The 23,791-nt window shown below is 37.9% G+C and overlaps 1 pseudogene; it reads left to right on the top strand.

Moving 5' to 3' along the window:
* Positions 1–1,934: 1,934 nt before the first annotated feature.
* On the top strand, positions 1,935–2,046 carry LOC122905806 (annotated as a pseudogene).
* Positions 2,047–23,791: the final 21,745 nt, after the last annotated feature.

The following is a 23,791-nucleotide window of genomic DNA, read 5'->3' as shown; positions in this document are numbered from 1 at the left end:
AGCAAAAGGTGTGTGACATTACCATTTTTCTAATCTCATTAAAAAAAAAAAAAAGAGGCAAAATTATTTGTCCAGTCACATAAATTGTAAGTGACAGACCTCCGGCATGAACTCATATACTTAATTATTAATCTACACCGCCTCTCCCTGAAGACAATCAAGAGATCCTATGCCAAGTAATCCCTTCCCACACTCAGACCGGTGCCTTACATGGTCAGAGACGTGTTCCTACCTTGCTTTCCGGATACATAATACACTCCACAAAGCTTACCACAAGTCAGTGTCAGTCACATGAACAACGTGTGACGTGAGAGCACATGCCATTTCAGGAATTCCAATGTGCGGTTTGCCCAAAGACTACTATTAGGCACTTGAGTGGCTCAGTCGGTTAAGGGTCTCTGCGTTCAGCTCGGGTTGTGATCCCAGGGTCCTGGAATCGAGTCCTGTGTCTGGCTCCTGGCACTGTGGGGAATGTGCTTCTCCCTCTACTTTTCCCCCTGTTCAGGAGTTCCCTCTTTCTCTCTCCAAAATAATAAATAGGGGCGCCTGGGTGGCTCAGTGGTAAAGCCTCTGCCTTCGGCTGGGGTCATGATCCCAGAGTCCTGGGATCAAGCCCCGCTTTGGGCTCTCTGCTCAGCGGGGAGCCTGCTTCCCCTGCCCCACCCGCCCCTCTCTGCCTGCCTCTCTGCCTACTTATGATCTCTGTCAAATAAAAAAATAAAATCTTAAAAAATAAATAAATAAAATCTTTAAAAAAAAAAAACCCAGAAAATAAAAAACCAACCTATTATTAACGTGAGAAGAATTCCGTAACTCTCCCCCTTATCTGCAGTTTCTCTTTCTGCAGTTTCACTTCCCAGTCATCAACCGTGGTCTGCAGATGGATGATCCTCCTTCTGACGAATCGGCAGAACGTCAAAAGAAGCCTAACTTTACACCAGGACGCTCGGTCATTACCTCGCCTAGTCTCGTGGAGGCGTTTTATCATCCCTCGTGGCAAGGAGGGTGAGTAAGATTTTAAGAGTGAGACCGCATTCACGTAACTTTTATTACAGTCTCTTATCATTGTTCTCTCTTATCATTGTTCTAGTTGCTTATTACTTATTGTTGTTACTCTTTTACTGTGCCTAATTTATAAAATAAACGTTGTCATGGGTGTGTAGGTGTAGGAAAAGCATAGGTAAGGTTCAGCACTGTCTAGGCACCAGGGGGCTTGGACTGTATCTCCCGCCGAGAAGTGGGGATTGCTCTACGAGCTTGTTTCTCTTCGGTTACCTATGTAGATTTATTTGGAACTAATCCTTGCAAAAATTTGGGAAATCAGTGTAGGAGAACTGAGCAGAAGGAGACATCAAAACTAGAGAACAAGGGAATATCATTGGGAACTTTGTTTTCTAACCTGAGGCCCCTACCACCTGGTAAGTTTCCAAAGTCTTATCAGAAAACAGATAATGACAGTAATATTTATCCTCTTGACCATTAACTCTATGTTAAATATTCTTGCCTGTACATTATCTTTTCTCACTCCCAAACCCCACAAATTAGATGTCTCGTTCCCCATTTTGCAGATGTTTTCCAAGGCTGCAAGAATTTAGCATTACTCAGAATCAAAGAACTTGTGGTAGTAGAATTGAATGAAAAACTGAGTTTCTCTGGCTCCAGTGTGTGTGCTTTTTCCATTACCCTACTTTGAATTGTCAGTCATAGGAAGACATCTTTCTCAAGAAACAGGTAGCGCAATACTTACTGTTATCACCTAGTGAGGATTCGTGGTGCAGACGGAGTCGACAAGATTCCTGCTAGCTTTATATTCCAAAGAAACTGGTTCTTTATCACGTTTATGCCTGTACCTCTTCATATATGTATGTTTGACACACGGAAATTGGAGGATTGATCAAGCACATTTAGTAGGGTGAAGAAAGGCCTATGGATAGATCCTTTTGTAGTTCATAAATGTGATGATTGGGTGATGGGGTATTCATGGTACGGTGTGACATGTGCCTCCCTCAAACCTTGTTACCACCTCTGCACATTACCAGTTTGATGTGGGAAAAAGAAAGAACAAAAGAGAGAGAGAGAGAGAGAGAGAGAAGAGAGAGAAAGAAATGCCTAAGGGCAACTTAAGATGAAAACCAAAATGGAGAAATAGGTTATGCATAGTGAGTGTATCAGTCAGGATCGGCAAGGTTATAATACAGTCACAACAACAAAAAATTAAACTCTCTGTGACCAGACAAAGCTTTGTTTCTTGCTCACTTGAAGCCAGTTGAGGGTTCAAGTGACTGTCGAGGCTGTCTGCCTTGAGTGTTGTTGTTTGACAGTCCAGTCTGCTTTGAGATTTTGCCAACTGCTTCTCAACATGCATTTTCACAATTTCAGGGAAAGAGAGTGCTGGTGGGGCCTTGGGCTGCCAACTTAAATATCTCAACACAGACATGAAGTGTATCACTTCGCTTCCAGCCCATTGGCTCTCCAATGTGCCTAGAAGGAAAAGAGAAACAAACAGGGGTGTGTAATAGAGGTATCTCCTACACAGAGCAAAATTTGGAAAAGAGAAAGAGAAAGAAAGAAAATAGAGAACATCGGTAGAGTCTACTGTTTTATGATTGCATAATGCCTTGATAATTGTTTTTTCTATCTTAGGTTCTGAATGTTGAAAATTATTCTACAGGGCAAAAATACATACATCTCCACTGTTAAAGTTGAAACAGTTCATTACATGTTAACCTGTACCCTCCATCACTCTTTGAGAAGTTGCTCCATCCCCGAGGGCTTTTTGTAGGTGGTTGAAGAGGTGGATGAATAAGAGTAAAGAGATGGACTATGACAGCAGAGCAAATACTTTGTATTACAAAAGCAAATCACTTCTCTGATTCTTTCCTACTTTTTTTTTTTAACCTTTGAAATGAAAAATGTTGATTCCATTTATATACTTGAAGATCATGAAGGCATGAACTCATTGCTTGTATTTATAACAGCAGCAGTCATTCTGTCACTGCTTAGAAAATGAAAAATGATTCCACCACTTTTACCTGGAGCCCCATTTTTTTTTTCATTTTACAGTGAGAATATAGTTTTAAAGAAAATGCTTGCTAGAAATAAGAGCCTGAGGAAAGAACACGGTCCTCCAGCTCACTTGGGGGGTGTCCTTTTCCTCTCTGTTGTACTCCCCAGAGCTAATGTAATCTGAGTGACATACAAATGGAATTGGCTTTCCAGTTTCATATACATGTAACAGGTTGTGGAAGAATATAAACTTATCCAGGTAAAAATATAAGAAACTTAAAATTTTTTCACTAATTGGGTACCTGGGTGGCTCAGTTGGTTAAGCCACTGCCTTCAGCTCAGCTCATGATCCCGGAATCCCGGGATCAAGTCCCGCATTGGGCTCCCAGCTTCACAGGGAGTCTGCTTCTCCCTCTGATCTTCTCCCCTCTCATGCTTGCGTACTCTCTCTCTCTCTCTCTGTCTTTCAAATAAATAAAATCTTAAAAAAATTTTTTTCACTAACATTTACTATGCTATAAATTACTTTTTCCATCTCTTACTGCATCTTTGTCAGAGTCTGTAAATTTTCCAGGCACTTTCTTTTTATTTTTTATTTTTAAAAATTTTATTAACATATAATGTATTATTTGCGCCAGGGGTTCAGGTCTGTGAATCATCAGGCTTACACATTTCACAGCACTCACCATAGCACATGCCCTCCCCAATGTCCATAACTCAGCCACCCTGTCCCTCCCCTCCGACCCCCCAGCAACCCTCAGTTTGTTTTGTGAGATTAAGAGCCTCTTACGGTTTGTCTCCCTCCTGATTGCATCTTGTTTCATTTTTTCCTTCCCTAACCTCCATGACCCCCTGCCCTACCTCTCAAATTCCTCATATCAGAGAGATCATGTGATAATTGTCTTTCTCTGATTGATTTATTTCACCTAGTATAATACCCTCTAGTTCATCCACACCATTGCAGATGGTGAGATTTCATTTCTTTTGATGGCTGCATAGTATTCCATTGTAGATATATACTACATCTTCTTTATCCATTCATCTGTTGGTGGACATCTAGGTTCTTTCCATAGTTTGGCTATTGTGGACATTTTGCTGCTATAAACATTCGGGTGAACATACCCCTTTGGATCACTCCATTTGTATCAGGTACTTTTGTTTAATAAAATCCTGATCAAGTCTAGAGCATCAATATCTTATGGATTCAAAGCTCTTCTTCTCCAGGGATAAAGTTGAGTAACTTGGTGGTAGTGTATTCTTCTTATAGGATTCTACTCCTAAATCGTGTAAAAGTTCTGAATCTTCTGGGCTTGGGATACAGATCAAGGTGACAAATCTCTCCCCATTTGTCTGTATGAATACACAATCCTCTAATTGTTTTGGTTTTGTTTTTATCACTTTTCTGTCACTGGTTGGCTGTCTATGCTTTATGGAGAATATTCAATCTAACTCTTGATGGTTAGCCAAATATATGTCTTCTTTTGAGCTTTTCCACTACAAAATGTTCTTTTGTGTATGATCTAGAGTTGTCTCCATTTTTCCCTTTAAAGCCCACAACCATTGGTCTACCTTTGTGGCTGATTGCCTTACAGTTCATCAGCGGGACTCTCTTTCAGGTGAAGTACTAGCAAGATAGCTGAAGTGCATCTACCTTCTGAATTGTCCATTCTGTTCCTAGGTGTGTTAAGTGATAAGAATAGGTAGTCCTCCAAAGATTTTCACGTCTGAATCCCTGGGATCTATGGCTATGTCATGTTACATGACAAAGGGAAATTAAGGTTGCAGACAGAATTCACATTGCTGATCCCACTTGACTTTAAATGAGAGATTATCCTGAATTATCCAGGGGGATCCAATAAAATCACAGAAGTCCTTAAGAATGGAAGAGGGAAGCAGAAGGCTGGGTCAGGGTGGTAAGATATGAGGACATGCCAGTTTACTAGCTATGAAGGTGGGAGAAGAAGGTTATGAGCCAGGGAATGTGGGTGACCTCTAGAAGCTGGAAGAGGCAAAGAAATAGATGTCTTCCCTGGAGACTTCAGTAGAGAAGGTAGCCCTACTGACACTTTGACTGTAGCCCAGTGAGACCTGTGTCAGACTTCTGATCTACAGAACTATAAAATAGTAAATTAAAACTGTCAGTTAGTTTTAAAGCACTAAATCTGTGGTTATGTTTTATGGCAGCTAAAAGCTAATACACTAGACAATCCTTGTATTTTTGCCATGCCAGTGCTGCCAATAGTTCCAAACAACTCCCTCCTCTTCTAGGAGCCCGTGCTCACTTTCCTCAGCTCAGGTGGCAAAAGTCCAGACTAACAGTTCTACAGCCCAGGTACCTGTCTATACAGGGAACCCATTGCACGGTCCCTTCACACAAGCAGTGGTCTTCTTTTTGCATACAAGTTTATTCTTTTCCTAAAGCATACATAAATGGGGTAAATATTTTATAAAGCTCTTGGCCAAAAGCACAGCAGCCTCTTGCTGTCCATACCCTCAATATTTGGGGGCAACCAACTTTAATTCATTTAGCTATTCTTTTCGTAGTCATATCTCCAAGTGACATGCTTATACTGCTACTTTTTGATCTTTCTGTATCTATTGACTTCCCATAATGGAAAACTTAACTATACTTTACCTACATGTTTGTCCACCATGCAGAAACTTTCCATCCTCCCCTCCTCCCAAGAGGGTTATGTTATAATTTTGCCTTAATCGTTATTAAGAATTTACATTGTTACAATCATGTAAATATTCATGTAGTATACCATGATTATTTTCTTGTGTAACACTTCATAATTTCTGGAATTAAAATTGCATTTTCTTCTTATTTTTTGATTTTCCACGTACACATTATACTTCCTCAAGTTCTTGCCAAGTAATGTAAATCCTCTTCCAGTACTTTTAGACACAAGTGTTCTATTTTTAGTATTTTTGGAGAAAACACCACCATAAACTGATCTCCTTTAATCTGGATTGGTTGTTTCTAGGTCTTTGTGAACCATTCATCCTGGATTTCCTTTCATTATCTTCCTGAGGATTCTTGGCACCTCTGGCTTATTGCCGGATCTGTTTCCAGTGTCCACTATGGAGAAAGTGTGTTTAGGAGGCAATTTTTGAGGATTTTGTCTATCTAAAATCATCTCTACCCTTGTCTTGAATGTATTTTGTTTGGGAGTTGAATTGAAAATAATTTTTGGGGCACCTGGGTCGCTCAGTTGGGTAAGCGACTGCCTTCAGCTCAGGTGATGATCCTGGAGTCCTGGAATCGAGTTCTGCATTGTGCTCCCTGATTGTCGGGAAGTCTGCTTCTCCCTCTGACTCTCCTCTCATGCTCTCTCTCTCTCTCAAGTAAAGAAATAAAATCTTAAAAAAAAGAAAAAGAAAATAATTTTTGCTCAGAATCTTGAAGTAATTGCTCTATTTTCTTCCAGCCATCAACAGTGTTGATGATAGGCTCCCAAAGCCATTCTTTTTTTTTTTGAGTAATCTCTACACCCTCTCCCTATCTCTCCCAAAATTTAGACCCTTTTTAATCTTTCTTTCTCTCGTTCTTTCTTTCTTTTTTTCTCTCTTTCTTTCTTTTTCTCTCTCTTCCATCCTTCCTTTCCTTCTTTCTTTGCTTCTTCCTTTTCTTCTTCTTCTTCTTTTTCTTCTTTTTTAAATTAGAAAATAATGTATCTTCTCTTGGTGTAGCTCTATTTTGAGCCCATTGTCTTGGCACTCAGATCTTATAATTTACAAATGTTTATTTTTCTGTATGTAAAATATTTGAAGTATTCCTGATGATTACCTCTCTTCCATTTTCTTCCATTCTTCTGAATTCTTATTATTTGAATATTGACTCTTCTAGACTGACAGTCCACTATAGATTGAATATTTGTCTGCCCCAGAATTTGTATGTTCTAACATAATCCCCAGTGTGTTGGTATTTAGAGCTGGAACCTTTGGGCGATATTAGGTCATGATGGTTGAGCCCTCAGGGATGGAAATGGTGCCCTTTTAAGGCGTTGAAGAAACCAGAACGCCCTGTTTCCCCATGTGAGGTTACAGTGAGAAGAGGGTTGTTCTCTGAACCAGGATGCTAGTCCTCAGTACACACCAAATCCTCCAGTGCCCTGGTCTTGGACTTTCCAGCTTCTAGATTTGTGGGGAATAAATTTCTGTTTATAAGCCTTCCAGTCCATGGTATTTGTTATAGCAGTCCAAACAGACTAAAGTACTCTCTGAATTTTATTTTCTCTCGCCCCTCTTTTCTTCTTCCCTCCCTCCCTCTCTCCTTCCACCATTCCTCTCTTTCTTCCTTACTTCTCTCCCTCCCTCATTCCTTCTTTCCTTTCTTGAGAGATTTTGCTTCCAGGGAGATTTCAACTCACTTTCTTTTTCTTTTCTTTTTTTTTTTTTTTATTTATTTGACAGACAGAGATCACAAGGAGGCAGAGAGACAGGCAGAGAGAGAGGAGGAAGCAGGCTCCCTGCTGAGCAGAGAGCCTGACATGGGGCTCGATCCCAGGACCCTGGGATCATGACCTGAGCCGAAGGCAGAGGCTTTAACCCACTGAGTCACCCAGGCGCCCCTCAACTCACTTTCAACTCGCCAATTGAGTTTATGGTTTCTCTTACCATATTTTTAATTCTCAAGGGCTCTTTTTGGCTTCTAAATATACTTTAAAAGTAGCATTCTGTAATTGCTTCATGAATGCTGCATTTTACCACCTATTTTATCCTCTCCAGAAACTAAAACCTTCCATTATCTACCAGGTTAGAGAAGATATACTAACCTGAATATATGAAATAAGTGAGAGGATTTGAGATTCTAACTTCTTCTTAAACAGACTTTCAGCCAATCTGCTATTTTAAAAACCATCTTTCCCCTTATTTCCACCAGTTGGAAGCATCTGGTGCTTCCAACTACTGGAGTGTTTTCAGGGATCAGCATGCAAATTGGGTTGCTTATTGGCTTTCACCACTGCCAGTTTAGACTACAGCTCTCTCAGGGCTGGTAGATGCATTAACATTCATTCTGATTTTCAAATTTTGATTTTTCTCAATTTGCTTTTGCAATATTTTTCCTCCTGTTTTCTTTGTTCTCATGATATCATTCCTTCAAAAAAAATTCTGTAAACTCTTGTTTAAGTAGGGTTTTTATAAGGAGTAGGATAAAGATACATGTTTAGTTGACCATGTTTAACATCTTTACTTGGGATGGCACCACACATCTTTATGAACAATTCACTTAGCATCATCCTCCCAATTCTTATCACTTGACTTGAGGGTGGGGAAGGATAGTACAAAGAAAGAAAACCCTCTCAGCACAAACACTACACTTCTTAGAGAATTGAGCACTCTCCATAATTCTCCAATTGGTGGTTGCAGACCTGTTTCTATAGCCTCTTAGAAAATTTGTGTTAGGGGTCTCATTCTAATTTTTTTGTTTTGTTTTAGAATTTTCCATTTAAGTTTCGGCTTTGCATGTTAGCTAAAATTCTGAGATGACAGGGAAAATGCCAGTTAATATCCTATTGTATACTGAACTGGTTATTATTTCTTTTGTAAGAAGTCTTTTCTCCCCTAAGTTAAATTATAGAGTTGTTCTGAGTAATCAGTTGATAGTTATTTGGTTTGGAGATCTTTCACCTGTGCCTTTTGATTATCTTGTATCTTGGCCTTAAACGTAAGAGTAGGAAAAATTTTTTTTGTTTTTATGCTCCCACAAACTCACGCAGATCTTCAAATGTTGTTTACATGGGGATAAGAATGCATATGTCATCCTAAATGAAGATCTGATTAGGTATGCTTCACAACATGTGATTGTGCGTTTTAAAGAGTGGAAGTATTGAATTAGGACTTGTAGGAAAAGTACTTGCATAAGACTTTAAATCAAATCAAAGAAATCACACTTATTATATTTTGAAGTATTTCATTTTTCATTCCTTACCTTTTAAAAATGCTTACTGGTTTAGGACAGTTTTAATACCTGTTCTAATCCCTCAAACATGCACACATACATCATAAATTCTCAGGACATAAGGTTAAATGGTATCATAATTAATGGTTTATAACTCTGTAAATCACTTCACTTTTTAATGCTCTCTGATTCCATTTAAGGAGCTCACCCTAGACTGTGTCTATTTCCAGCAATAATAATTTTTATTCGTTGTCATTGTCCTTTTATATTACTATTTTTTAAAAAAGACTTTATTTATTTATTTGAGAGAGAGGGAGAGATCACAAGCCAGGGAGAAGAGTAGAGGGAGAAGGAGACCCCCCACTGAGCAGGGAGCCCGATGCAGAACTTGATCTGGGAACCTGGAATCTTGATGGAAGTTGGTGGCAGACACTTAACAAACTGAGCCACTCAGACATCCCTCTTTTATATTATTCTATTATTATGAAGTAAATTCAAATGTGAGTATATTTTTCTAGATGATGGAAAATAGGTTATTGATCTATTAATTTTTACATACAAGGGTTTCTTATTTTTTCAGTTTTTTTCCCCTTTTGACAGTGGTAGTGCTGGGTTTTCCTCAGTGACAAGATTATCCAAAAGACAACTCCATTGCTTCTGTGCCTAATGCCTGGAGTTAATTTTCACCCTTCATTTTGGTCTTACAAGTTTACTGCAAGTGTGATGTTGGTTGAAGAAAGTTTTCCTCATCTTATATATCTTGCACATGTCTCCCTTTTTTAAAATTAACATATAATGTATTATTTGTTTCAGGGGTACAGGCCTGTGAATCGTCAGTCTTACACAATTCACAGCACTCACCATAGCACATACTCTCCCCAATGTCCATCCCCCAGCCTCTCTATCCCTTTTTTCTCCTCTCCTCCAGCAATCCTTAGTTTGTTTCCTGAGATTAAGAGTCTCTTATGGTTTGTCTTCCTCCCCAGTCCCATCTTGTTTCATTTCTCCCTCCCTTCCCCTGACCCCCTGCCTCTCAAATTCCTCATATCATGGAGTTCATATGATAACTGTCTTTCTCTGATTGACTTATTTCACTCAGCATAATACCATCTAGTTCCATCCACGTCGTCACAAATGGCAAGATTTCATTTCTTTTGATGGCTGCATAGTATTCCATTGTATATATATACCACATCTTCTTTATCCATTCATCTGTTACTGGACATCTAGGTTCTTTCCATAGTTTGGCTATTGTGGACATCGATGCTATAAACATAGGGGTGCATGTGCCCCTTCAGATGACTACATTTGTATCTTTAGAGTAAATACCCAGTAGTGTGATTACTGGGTCCTAGGGTAGCTCTATTTTCAACTTTCTGAGGAACCTCCATACTGTTTTCCAGAGTGGCTGCACCAGCTTGCATTCCTACCAACAGTGTAGGAGGGTTGCCCTTTCTCCACATCCTCACCAACATCTGTCATTTCCTATCTAGTTAATTTTAGCCATGCTGACTGGTATGAGGTGTATCTTACTGTGGTTTTGATTTGTACTTCCCTGATCTTGCTCATGTCTCTTGACAATATTTTACAATATCATTTTTTACAAAAATTTAAATAAGTTAGTACTATTCTTATTCAATCATAGTAAAATAAAGTAAAATTGTACTGTGCTGCCGTAAATTGATGTAGGGTGCTTACTTAGCAAGGTGAAGCTTTAATCTTTGTCAAAGATGATGACTGTATTTTGTAGGCCGCCAATCAGGAAAGAAACATAATGGGAGAAAGTGCTGGCTTTCTCTGGAATTGAGCCACTTTGCCCAAAGCAAAAGGGAGAAATGACCTTGAGCAGAGTAGTGTCATTTAATGAAGGTTTTTCTTCATGTGCAGTAGTCAGGAGGTTATAAGTTAAAGCTTGATGTGGGTTTTGAGGCACAGAGACCCATCAGAACTTCGCCATTTGCTTACTGTGTGACCTTGGGCAGATTACTTATCTAAACCTCAGTTGCTGCTTTGGTAAAAAGTTTTATATCTCACAGGATTCTTATGAGGACTCAGTGAGATAAGGTTTGTGAATGTCCTTCGTAAATCTAAAAATTCCATGGAAATCCAACTTGCATTTTAGGACTATCTAACACAGTGTCTGGTACAGTATATACTCCATAAATAGTAGCTTTCTTTATCCAAGGAAGAAAGATAAATACCCCATCAGTAATGAACAATTTTAAGATACCAAAGAAATTCCAGCACAGCATAAACATTTTCGGGGGGGAGGGGAGACAATTACATGGAAGAACCTAAAGTTTATATAATTATCATTATTATAGAAAAAGGGTAACTATGCACATATGGTATACATGGCACAAGCGGCCTCCCCTTTTCATAAAAATAAGTCTAAATAAGCTAAAATTAACAGGAGAAGTTCAATAGCTTAGATGAGCATGATAATAATAATGGTGAAATCTAAGCTTTTTAGGAATAGGAAAGAAACTTAGAAGTCCCCTCTTCTATATTTCAATAAACTGGTATTATGCAGAGATCTCATATAAGTAACTAGTTATTAACTTAAATGACTAAGTTACTAAGTAATTTATTAAGTTGGTGATAAAACCAGAACTGAAACAGGAATCTATGGATCCCTTAGTCCTCTTTCTACAATGGTAGGCTGTCAGTTCTATTGTTTCTGATTTCATTCACTTGACAGGACTTTAGAATATATTAGTCACTGGTGAACATTCTATTATTAAACATTTTCTTATTAAAATGATAATAGATATTTTTCCTGAACATGCTAGTTCTAGAAATTATGCTTCCTAAAAAGTTCCCATTGATGCTATACCTGTGCCTCATTGGCTCTTCCTCCCCTGCATGACTATGCTGGATAAACGCAATTGTTGATTTCCTCACAGCAGCAACGGTCTTGTAGATTATCTCCCTCTGCATGTATTCTAACCCCTTATAGCACACAGAAGCTGAAAAGCTAAAGACTGCATTTCTCAGATTCACTCAAAGCTAGAATTACACGATCTGATAACCTGAGGGAAACATCTTTGGAAGTGAGTGTGGGGGGTAGGCATGTGCTCTTTCCCTTATCACCGGTGCGGATAGCAGCACAGCGGCAGAATTCTGGGACTGGCATCTGTTTGGGAAGTTCCCCATTACACAGATGCCTTATTGAATCAGAGGCAGCAGATTTTTATACTTTACAATATAATATTCATAACTATTACGTTTGCTTGATATTTCATGAAGTGACTAAATCATAATTTTATTAAAAATGTCTCCATTGTGGGTTATTAATTGATTTCTTCCAATTTTTACTATTATGAATATTGTTGGAGTATAACTCTGAATGCATAAAGTTATCTCCAGTAAAATTTTCACTCCTGAGGATACATTAATAGATATGAGATTATGAGCTGAAGGGTATGCTCACTTTTATAGAATTTTATTAGGAAGAGATGCCTATAAAGGGTCTTCTTCTGGGCAGAGGACACAGAAATGGATGGATGTACAACCTGGAAGAAATGTGGTCTTATTTGAGGCAGGACAGCAATTGTTTTGTCCTGATTTCATCCACATACCTACAGGCTGAGAAGACTCTTCTCTATGGAACGATTCCAATCATGTGCTGACCCTGAGAAGAAAAATTAGCATCTATAGTCATTTATAGAGGTAGATTCTATATAGCTATTTAAAGAACATGTGATTTTTATTCAAGTATGAAAATTTTGAAATTTCCCATTTTAAATCATTAAACTTTCCCAGTTTTCCTTAGTAATGTTCACTAAAATAATTTGAATGAATAGGGATGTGTTGATGATTGGGAGCACCAAGGGAGGAAGCAAGAGACTATGCCACTTTTCAGAGCCACACTCGAAGAGCACAGCTTAAGGGTGGGCCACTTGGTGAGGTGAGCTGGCTGGCCCCTTCTCATGTGTGAACCTGGGATCTAGTGTCTCAGTCAGGGGTGTCTGGAGATTGAGAGCTCTTTTGCATGAATAGCCAAATGGTACCTAACAGCTACACCCAATGGGACTAAAGTCTGTTAGCTATATATGTATATATCTGTATCTATATCTATATCCATATCTATATATGTATGCATATATATATATGTATTTGCTTTGTTAACTCTAGTATTCTTAGCTTAATGACTGAGTCATTTTATATCTATCTTCATGAGATTTCTTGGCAGAACAAAAATGTCTAAAGTAATATTTAGCACTAGGAACATAAATAAGTTCAGTTGCAATTTATCTCTAACATAGTTAACACAAAATAAGACCCAGCAGCAGATAAAAAGCTATCAGATTGAAAAAAAAATGTTTACATAACCATTTGTCAACTCAACTGAAAGTGTGTATTAATCACTTGTTTTGTACATTGTTCTAGATACCCTGGGGATGGGGGGAGAAAGTAGGTACTAAGACGTATGAGAGGTATCTGTCCTAGCCCTCAAGGAACTGTCAAATTCTAAATTAATGGATACCAGCCAGGTGGACGTTAGGTGAAACATATATTGTGTGAGTATGCATGTGTTGCAGTTTTGCTCTCTGTAAATGTGGGTTGGAAGTGCTGAAGTCTCTAGTACAAACGTACACATAAGCAAATGGGACGTCTCTTCAGCTATGGTTCTTATAACGCTTATGTTTAACATATTCTTTTTTAGATGTGGTTATTGGATATACCCAAGAATGTGCTCTTTTTTATTATGGAAATAGATTTTTGATTGAGCATTAGGGCACTCTATTCTGTCTGATGCGTTGATTTTTCAAGCTGTCATACAGGGTAGGTGAGTTGCAAAATATAATGATACATGCTGACGTTGTAGGTGAACAAGAGCAAGTTTAAATGTGTGTTGAAATGATTTTAGAGCAAATTTCACAACGCTAATTGTCCTTCAAAGTAATCTCTTTTCGGAGTCAAATCTAACAAAAGAATTGAATTGTCATCCAGCTATTATATAAAACAAACGTGGGGCATCTGGGTGGCTCAGTCGGTTAAGCATCTCCTTTGGCTCAGGTCATGATTCCAGGGTCCTGGGATCAAGCTGCCATGTCAGGCTCCCTGCTCAGTGGGGGGGGGGGGGAGGTCTCCTTCTCCCTCTCCCTCTCCTTCTGCTCCTCCATCCCCACTTGTGCTCTCCTTCTCTGTCTCTCTCTCACTCTCAAATAAATAAAATATTAAAAAAAAAAACAAAAAACAAATGTAAAGTCAATCATAATATATTACTGTGACATAAGATAACACTATATAATGTAAGCATAAACATTTTTTGGTAAATTAGACTGTGTTTTATAAACTGATAATATTTTTCTCATCTTTCATGAATATGAAAAATTTGGCAAAAAATACAGAATAATCCTAATCCACTCAATCTCATAAATAAAGGTAGGTCCAGGTTTTTAATATATATTATCTTTAATATACAGAGGAAACACTATGGACTTCCATTATATAGAGAGAGGAAACAGTATTATCTAAAAATTTGGTTATTTTATGTCACTATATTTTACACAGATGAGAAACCTCATATAGTAAAATTATATTTTTAGAAAATGACTGTTATTTTGTTTTACAAAATATATTTGAAGGGCGCCTGGGTGGCTCAGTGGGTTAAGCCTCTGCCTTCCGCTCAGATCATGATCTCACGGTCCTGGGATCGAGCCCCACATCAGGCTCTCTGCTCAACGGGGAGCCTGCTTCCCCCTCTCTTCTGCCTGCCTCTCTGACTATTTGTGATCTCTCTGTCAGATTAAAAAAAAATTTATTTGAGAAATTATCAATTAACTGTTGATTTGATACTCATTAAAATTTTTATTCTGTAACTGTTGTCTAAAATATCCATTGAAAATAAATATGCCTATCTCCAAAATAGGCAGTATTCCTTTTAATTCATTTAGTTGCTTTTTTCTGACAAATATAATGAATTCTGAAACTGTCATCAATATAATATGTTTTATTTATAATGTAAGGCTTCATTTTTTAAAGGGATATGATGAATTGAAAATAATACTTGGGCAGAAATTGTATTATATCTGATATTAACTACCCTTAAAGTCTCCAGTTTATTTTTGGATTTATTATTATTGAAGCTTTAATTACTTACAGTTAAAAATGGGATGAACAGAACTAAATTTTAGTAGAGTCATCCTGTGCTGAAAGTGCATTTTGTGGTTTGTGTCAATTATGACTTATACTGACTTGCTTTTGAGAGAAACTGAAGAACGTGCCAAATATGGCAATAAATCAGTGTGGATTAGGCAATCATTGAAATTTCAAAAGTCTTCTACACCTTCTGCATCAGCCTATACAGTCTCACAGAGTGAGAAAGTAAGTCATTGTGCCATACATAGTGGTATTTTATGTCTTTAAACACAAAATTTGTACCCATGTGATCCTTTATTATTAAAGAAGAAATACAAGATTCTTAAAGTTATTATAATACAGAGAAAAAGAGGAGACACTGTTTATGATTCTGTACACAAATAGGAGGAGATGTCAATTATGCTCTGAGACTAGGGAACAATTGTTCCCTAGTTCCCTGTCCTGATTCTTCCATGCACCTGTAGGCTGAAAAGACTTCTCTTCCTGGAATGATACCAATCAAAAGTAGGGGCAGGAAGGATGGGGGAAGTTTGGGGAATCCTTCTGGGTGGAGCACAAGTGGAAGATCAAGTTGTGAAATATTGTGTGCAAATAGCTTACCATCTATATTAGCTATGTATTGCTGCATAACAAATAACCCCCAAATTTAACAGCTTAAATCAACCAACATAATTGTCTCACATAGTTTCTGAAGATTAAGAATTTAGGAATGGCTTTGCTGGGTGGCTCTGGCTCAGGATCTCTCAGAGATTATAGTCAGACTATTGGCTGAACTCCAGTCTTTGAAAACTTGAGTGGCATTGGTAGATCAGCTTCCAAGTTCATTCATATTGATGTGACAGGAAGCTTTATTTCCTCACCATGTGCTGCTCATGATGTATCTTCTGTCAATGCAAATGATCCAAGATGGAGACTGTATGCTTTACACTACTTGCAGAATTGGCATACCTATGGTCTCCCCATAGGTCCAGGTGACACATGAAAGGTAGGTTATTTGATGATTTGTAAATATCTGTAGTGGTAAATATGTTTTAATTTTTTGCTGCTCTTATTGTTCTTTCTTATCTTTGAGTGAATTGAATAGGAAAACTGGAGTTGAGGGGAGCAGCCCGCTTTTTTTAAAAAATTAATTTCTTTTCAGCATAACAGACTCCATTGTTTATATACCACACCCAGTGCTCCATGCCATACTTGCCCTCCATAATACCCACCACCTGGCTCCCCAAACTTCCCACCCCTCCCCTTCAAAACCCTCAGGTTGTTTTTCAGAGTCCATAGTCTCTCGTGGTTCATTTCCCCTTCCAATTTCCCTCATCTTCCTTCTCCTCTCCATCTCCCTATGTCCTCCTTGTTATTTGTTATGCTCCACAAATAAGTGAAACCATATGATAATTGACTCTCTCTGCTTGACTTATTTCACTGAGCATAATCTCTTCCAGTCCTGTGCATGTTGACGCCAAAGTTGGGTATTTATCCTTTCTGATGGTGGCGTCCATAGTGTATATGGACCACATCTTCCTTATCCTTTCATCTGTTGAAGGACATCTTGGTTCTTTCCACAGTTTGGCAACCATGGCCATTGGGAGCAGCCCTCTTTTTATTCTGCTTTTTGGGAATGGGTGCACTCACATGGGTTCACATGTGGGTGTATGTATGTGCTGAGGGAATAGTTCTGGTTTCCTCTTGCTACTACATTTCTCCCACCATCCCCTTACTTTCAGGGTTTCTTCTCTAAGACAGTTGGCCAATGTTATGACCTAGAGTTAGCAAAGACACAATATTAAGAACTATTAGGTCCACAAAAAAGTGATTATAGGCACTATAGTCTGATAAGACTCATAGTTTAAAAGGCAATATGGTAAAGAAACATGATAAATAATAATTTTAAAAAGTGGAAACGTGGAGAAGTACTTACAGTAAGACAAAATGGCAGCCTAATTGGTGAGCATTCTTTGAAAAGTATTGAAATCCAGATCAGGTCTAACGAAAATTCAGAGGCATCAAATTCTGAAGCGATTGATGTAGTACTGGAGCACTTGGGTGCCTCAGTTGGTTAAGCATCCAACTCTTGATTTTGGCTTGGGTCATGATCTCAGAGTCCTGAGATAAATCTCTCCCACCGCCGCCCCCTTGGGAGCATGCTGAGCATGGAGGCTACTTAAGATTCTCTCTCTCCCTCTCTCTCTGCCCCATCCCCACTCCCTCCCTTAAAAAAATGATGTAGCGCCAGTTTTTATTATTCATTAAAGAAAAAATGCTATATTATGAACACAGAGTGTATTTATGTTACAGGATTTTTGTTCCCTTATAGCCTAGTTCTCCATCATGCCACTTTGAAGAATAAAGAGGTAGACCAGATGAAGAGTGGTGGGCAGCAAAGCAAAGTTTATTGAGACTGGTATAAAGCTCCCAGAGAGGGGTGCCTGGGTGGCTCAGTGGGTTAAAGCTTCTGCCTTCGGCTCAGGTCATGATCCCAGGGTCCTGGGATAGAGCCCCACATCGGGCTCTCTGCTCAGCAGGGAATCTGCTTCTTCCTCTCTCTCTGAATGCCTCTCTTCCTCCTTGTGATCTCTGTCGGTCAAGTAAATAAATAAAATATTAAAAAAAAAAAAAAAAAAGCTCCCAGAGAGGGAAGGGAACCAAGAGGGTTGCCATTTTGGCACTTAAATATAGGGGATTTTATAAACTCTTTCAGTGAACTATCTTAAGCATTCTGAGTGTGGGCCCTCTTTGAATTGGCTGCCAGGGTGTGCCAATCAGGGCTTTGATGATCATGTACCCGTCTACCTATTGGATTATTGTTCACATGTTGATTGACTTTTGGACTGATACCTAGAAAGTAACTGCCTCAATTTGTGATAGTGACCAATATTTTATGGTTAAATGTTGTGTTTCAAGATGTTTTACTTCTGCAGGGGCTGCGAGACAGGATGCTGTTGTGGTCTTGTCCAAGCTGTAGAACAGGATGCTAGTGCAGTTTTGTCTTAGCTGTCCTGGCTATTTTGCTTTCTTGTTAGGGACCCTGACCCTGACTACGTAAGTGCCCAATTGACCTCTAACATTTATATTGATTATAAAAGAGGACACTTTGTAATGCTTTATTTTATTTTTAAAAAGATTTATTGATTTATTTTAGAGAGAGAGAGAGAGGGTAGGGGAGGGTCAGAGAGAGAGGGAGAGAAAGAGAATCTCAAGCAGACTTCTTGCTGAGTGTAGAGTCCCCCCACAGGGCTTGATCTCATGACCCTGAGATCATAACCTGAACCAAGTATCTTGACTATGCCACCCAGGGGTCTTTGCTTGATTTTATTTTTAACTGATTTTTACCTTTTCCCTTAATTACCAACATTTTGAATCCTGAAAATTGTTCTCTGTCAATAAATCCATAGTTGATGTTGAAAGATTTTTCATTCATGCAAAATTAATCGTATAGTAAGTAATGAATCATTTTAGAAGCAATCTTGGTACAGCTCAAAAACAAAACAAAACAAAATACAGAGTTGAACTCAACAGAGACAGGTAAATTTCAGATGCCAAAAAGGGTTGAGGGGGAGCAAAACAAAGCACTAAACAGGTGCCCATACCAACGTGACTTACGGGATTTGGAAGGTAGAGCTAGTAGAGTTTTAATTCTAATGTGAGAAAAAGTGAAATCAGTCAAGCAGAGAGAGTCAATTATCATATGGTTTCACTCATTTGTGGAGCATAACCAATAGCATGGAGGACAAGGGGCGTTAGAGAGTAGTAGGGAATTTGGGTAAATTGGAAGGGGAGGTGAACCATGAGAGACTATGGACTCTGAAAAACAGTCTGAAGGGTTTGAAGTGGCGGGGGGGTGGGAGGTTGGGGTACCAGGTGATGGGTATTATAGAGGGCACAGCTTGCATGGAGCACTGGGTGTGGTGAAAAAATAATGAATAATGTTTTTCTGAAAATAAATAAATTGGGGAAAAAATATTAAAAAAAAAAAAAAAAGAAAAAGAGGTAGGGCCAAGGAAGAAGGTGAAGTGGGGAGTGAGAACTGACTTATTCTTTAAAACCCACAATCTCTAATAACAGCCTGCTACTATTCTCTTCCTTGTATCCTCCAGGAGGAACCTACCCCTATCCCATATTATATGGGATAAATCAGTGACTGTTACTGAGTAGATCTTTTCTTTCGAGAGGAAAGGAATCTAGTCCAATTATACGGTCCTCGTAGCAAGGATAGAGCTCAGTGTAAGGCCGTATTTGTCCCATGAGAAAACTATCGAGTTCTTTCTTCTTTCCTTCTTCCCCCCATTCCTCCCTTCTTTCATTCCTATTATTTTTTCATCCTTTTGCTCTCAGAATAGCACATATCCCTGATTGATGATTTTAATCTAAAATCAATTCCTATATGGCACAAGCTTGAACATAATTTATGATTAAAATCAAATGTGGAGATAGTGATGCTTTATACCTAGCAGCCTAAGGAATAGCAGGAGTGGCCCTAGTAGAAGATTTGAAATCAGAAGAAGTTAATATAAAAATTGGTATAGGATTTATGAAAACCCTGGTATATGGACATTTCCATAATTCAAGTTCTGTGGGATTCTCTCTCTCTTTCTCTCTTACACACACACACACACACACACACACAATTGTTATGCTTACAGTTAAAAACTACACATACCTTAAGAAGAACTACTATAGAGAGAGTTATCAAATTTTGAAAATAGGAGGACTTTTACGACAATAACCAGAAATATGAGAACAATTAATTAGAAGTACGTTAAACATTATGCCAGTGTAGATTATGGGGTGCTTCTTGTGACTTAACCCACTAGCAACCAATCCTCCACCTGCCAGGTCAGTTTCCTATATACTCATTTGTGGAGGTGTCCAGTGCTGTGGAACGTGGGGGTGAGCTCTAGCCATGTGGCTATGAACTTTGGCCAGAGTAAATCCAGAGTTTTCTTAAGAAAACTGGCTAGATTTGTGGATGATTTTATTGTGGTACAATCAGGTGACTCTGAAGTGATGGTCGCAGTGATCAATGAAACAAAATCTTCACACTCTGTTCATGTTTTTGGTGGTTGGCAATAAAAAGAAAGCTACCTCAGTAGGTGGAATTCCCACGTACTGTCTTGGAAGAGAGGTTGGTTTCTCTGACAAAGAAATGGTTACAAGTGAGTATTAGATGGCTCAAGGAAGCATCTTTTTCCAGATGACTAGTTTTATGAAACATAATTCTTTTGTAATTTTTTGCAGCAGATGGTGTTAATGAACCTGGTGTGCTATCAAACAATGGAGCTTTTGTAGCCCTCTTGTTATGAGATATTTCTTGGAATGGGTATTGTTGGAGTGATATAATTAGGAATGATTGATGGAGAATGTGTTAACATAATGTAAACACACACACAATGTCTTCTCATACTTTAAAACTGATGGATTCAGAAGCACCAAAAAGTCAGATTGCTATGTTGAAAGTATCTGCAAAAAATGTAGTGCATCAGGACAGGATTCCTGCCAGAGCATCAGAGTGGTGGTGAAGTCTGCCCAGTGAATAGTTTAGGTAAAAGAAAAATATAGAATAATAAAGAAATTTTACTCTATTTCTTTGAGTAAAAGAAATTGGTGTTACAAAACAGGTAAGTCAGACATTATTTACTGCTTTCTGAGAAATTGTGAAATACAGTCACACACTCACCTTGGGAAGAAAGATTATTTCACCTTAATTTTGAACACTTAAAATTTCCAGAGAGAAAGCTATCAAGAAGATACTATTGGATACTGAGGATAACCAAATGAAATTTTCTAGAGGTCATTCCATATGAATAGAATCCTTTAATATAATTTTACAAGAGGTTTTTAGAAGTATTATTTGAATGACTACAGAAGGTATAATGGGTGAAATATGACAGCACTTAAAAATATAAATTGTCAGGTTGATATGTTTAAAACTCTTCATGGGTCAGCACTACTTTAAAGAAGACAATTGCTGGCACTTTGTATGGTCATATTTGATTCATTAGAATTCACTGTGAAGTCTAATCTTATCACAGTAGCTATAAATGGGATAAGAGGTGCAAGTTTTATGTTGCATTATGAGGTTCCTACTTATATAACTAATGAAATTGATGAAGTCATTCATGTAAGTAGAAAAGAACTTGGGCATGGTGCTCTTACAGATAAAGCTTTTTATATTTTTATTCACAAAGATACTTATTTTCACTATGAGAGTCACAGTTGGGGTCCTTGAATGAAATGGGTCATCCCCTATAGCAGTGTTCTCCAGTAGAACTCTCTTTGATGATTCAAATGTTCTATATTTGCATTGTCCATTATGGTAGCCACCAACCACATGTCACATGTAGTTCCTGAACTCTTGAAATGTGAATATCTGAGAAACTGAATTTTTGGTTTAAGTTATTTATGTTTAAATTTGAGTTTAAATAGCCACATGTAAGCAATGATTACAGTATTGGGCAGTACATGTCTATGTCATTGGTCTACATTGAAAGTTTAGATTAATGAATGCAGGGATTCTAGCTTTGTCTGCTCTTGCATATGTGGCAATATGATTAATTACCAAAAACATTCCTAAGGACAGTGAAATAGGAGGTTCTCATTTGTTTATAGAATTAATGGAAATTGAAGTTTAAAATGAGGTGATATGGATTTTAAAATAGCTGACATCCATAAGGGAATAGCTGAAATGCAGCCCAATATTAAATTTCCAGGGGCATCAATAAAAATTTAATGGAGGCCATTTAACAAGCCTCAGTAGGAAAAGAGAAGATATAACAGGTAATGAACAAACAATTCAAAGCCTCAGGCATCTAAAAAGTAAAATAGGTCTGTTGTGAAAACTGTCCAGATTCCATTATCAAAAATGATCCGCGGTTTTTAAACCAAAGAGATATAATTTTTAAAACTTTAAAAATTTTTAAAAAGAGAGTAACTATTGATCAGTTGGGTGGAGAAACATTTTCTGTACTTGAATCCCCATATAGTGCCATCCATGAAGTAAGAGACTGCATTTCTGATGTCTACAAAGATAACAAGAGGCTGCAGTTAGAATCTGAAGCAGTCTCCATTGACACAGTAACAGGCACCAAAGACCCTGGAGCAGCGACAAAGCTGTATCCACGCATTACTGTAGTACCGTTTTACAAGGTCCAGTGAGGTCAATGAAAGAGTAAATATCCCACTGTCTTGCACTCAGAAATTGACCAAGAAATCAAGGTGAAAGATTGTGGATGTTATCTGGCTGATGATAAAATGATGTATTATTGTAAAGTAATCGCTGTAACTCCTATCAAAACTCGAAATGATAAATTAAAAATATAAAAAATTGAATTTAAAAAAAGGAAAAAAACTCTCAATGATAGGAAGTTGGCAATAGAAGAGGCCATTTCTCAGCTATTATTAGCTCTTTTTTCTCGTGATTTCTTTCTTTCTTTCTTTCTTTTTTTTTTAAAAGATTTTATTTATTTATTTGACAGAGAGAGATCCCAAGTAGGCAGAGAGGCAGGCAGAGAGAGAGAGGAGGAAGCAGGCCCCCCACTGAGCAGAGAGCCCGATGCGGGACTCGATCCCAGGACCCTGAGACCATGACCTGAGCCGAAGGCAGTGGCTTAACCCACTGAGCCACCCAGGTGCCCCTTCTCATGATTTCTTAATTATAGCATAGAATTCACCACATCAACAAAGATTTCAACATTTCAGGAGTACTTTCTAGTGTGTGGGTTTATATACAAAATAAATATGTAACAAGTATTTTATTAAAAGTAAAATAGAGGGAATTTTAAAAAGAAACAAAAGGAAAGACCTGGGCAGTGTGAAACTAGAACAGGAATATTTGGAACATAGTGGTGAATTTCTATAAATGAAAAATAATATTTAATTAAAAATAAACAATGGGTGGTTTAAAGAGCAGAGTGAATAACTGAAAAAAGTGTTAGCAAATTGTACAATAGGTCAAGGAAATTTCCGGGGCGGGAGGGGGGAGGAAATACAGAGAAATAAAGGGATGGAAAAATATGACAGATAGGTCAAGAGAAAAGAAAAGTTAACCCAATTTTCTTTGAAATGATGTGTCCTCATCTAATGTCCAACACTGTTTTCTTAGATGCAAGCCAAAAGAAAAAATGATCTAATAAATCAACATTTCAAAAACAGAAGAGGAAATAAGCTACTATGAACAAACATCAGTACAAAAACAAATATCAAAGTTAGACCTTCAAGGAACCAAACATAGTAGTGATCAGAATATATTATAAAACAATTTATGAATGCATATTTAAGGAAGTAAAAATAGGAACCCACAAAAATAAGCAAGCAATAAGATTAAAATAGCAAAACAAATCTGAAGAACAAACCAGAAATTAAAAATATATATATATAAAATCACTGAAACTGCAAGATAGAATTGAAGAAATTATTAAGGATTCAGCAAAGAGAAGGAAAATAGAAAGGACAAATTAGGACATGTGGATAGTAGGATGAGAAAGGGTTACATACATCTAATCAGAGTTCCCAAAGGGTAGAAAATGCAAGAGTGGGGAGAAGTAATATTTGAAGAGATATTGGCTGATTGTTCTCAGATTGAGGAGAAATGAATTCTCAGGTTCAGAAAGCACCTCAAATCCCAAAAGGATCAACAAAAATAAATCCAATTCAAGACATATTTAGCAAAGTGTAAAACTCTAGAGGTAAAGAGAAGATATCAAAACACCTGGAAAGAGAGCCTACCTATGAAATGTCATCTTGATTCACTAGAGGCCTCTCAAAAGCAATAATAAAAAA

This window comes from Neovison vison, chromosome 4 (assembly GCF_020171115.1).
Source record: "Neovison vison isolate M4711 chromosome 4, ASM_NN_V1, whole genome shotgun sequence".
NCBI lineage: Eukaryota > Metazoa > Chordata > Mammalia > Carnivora > Mustelidae > Neogale > Neogale vison.
The sequence above is the reverse complement of the archived record's forward strand: the minus strand, read 5'-3'. Positions and strand labels throughout refer to the sequence as shown.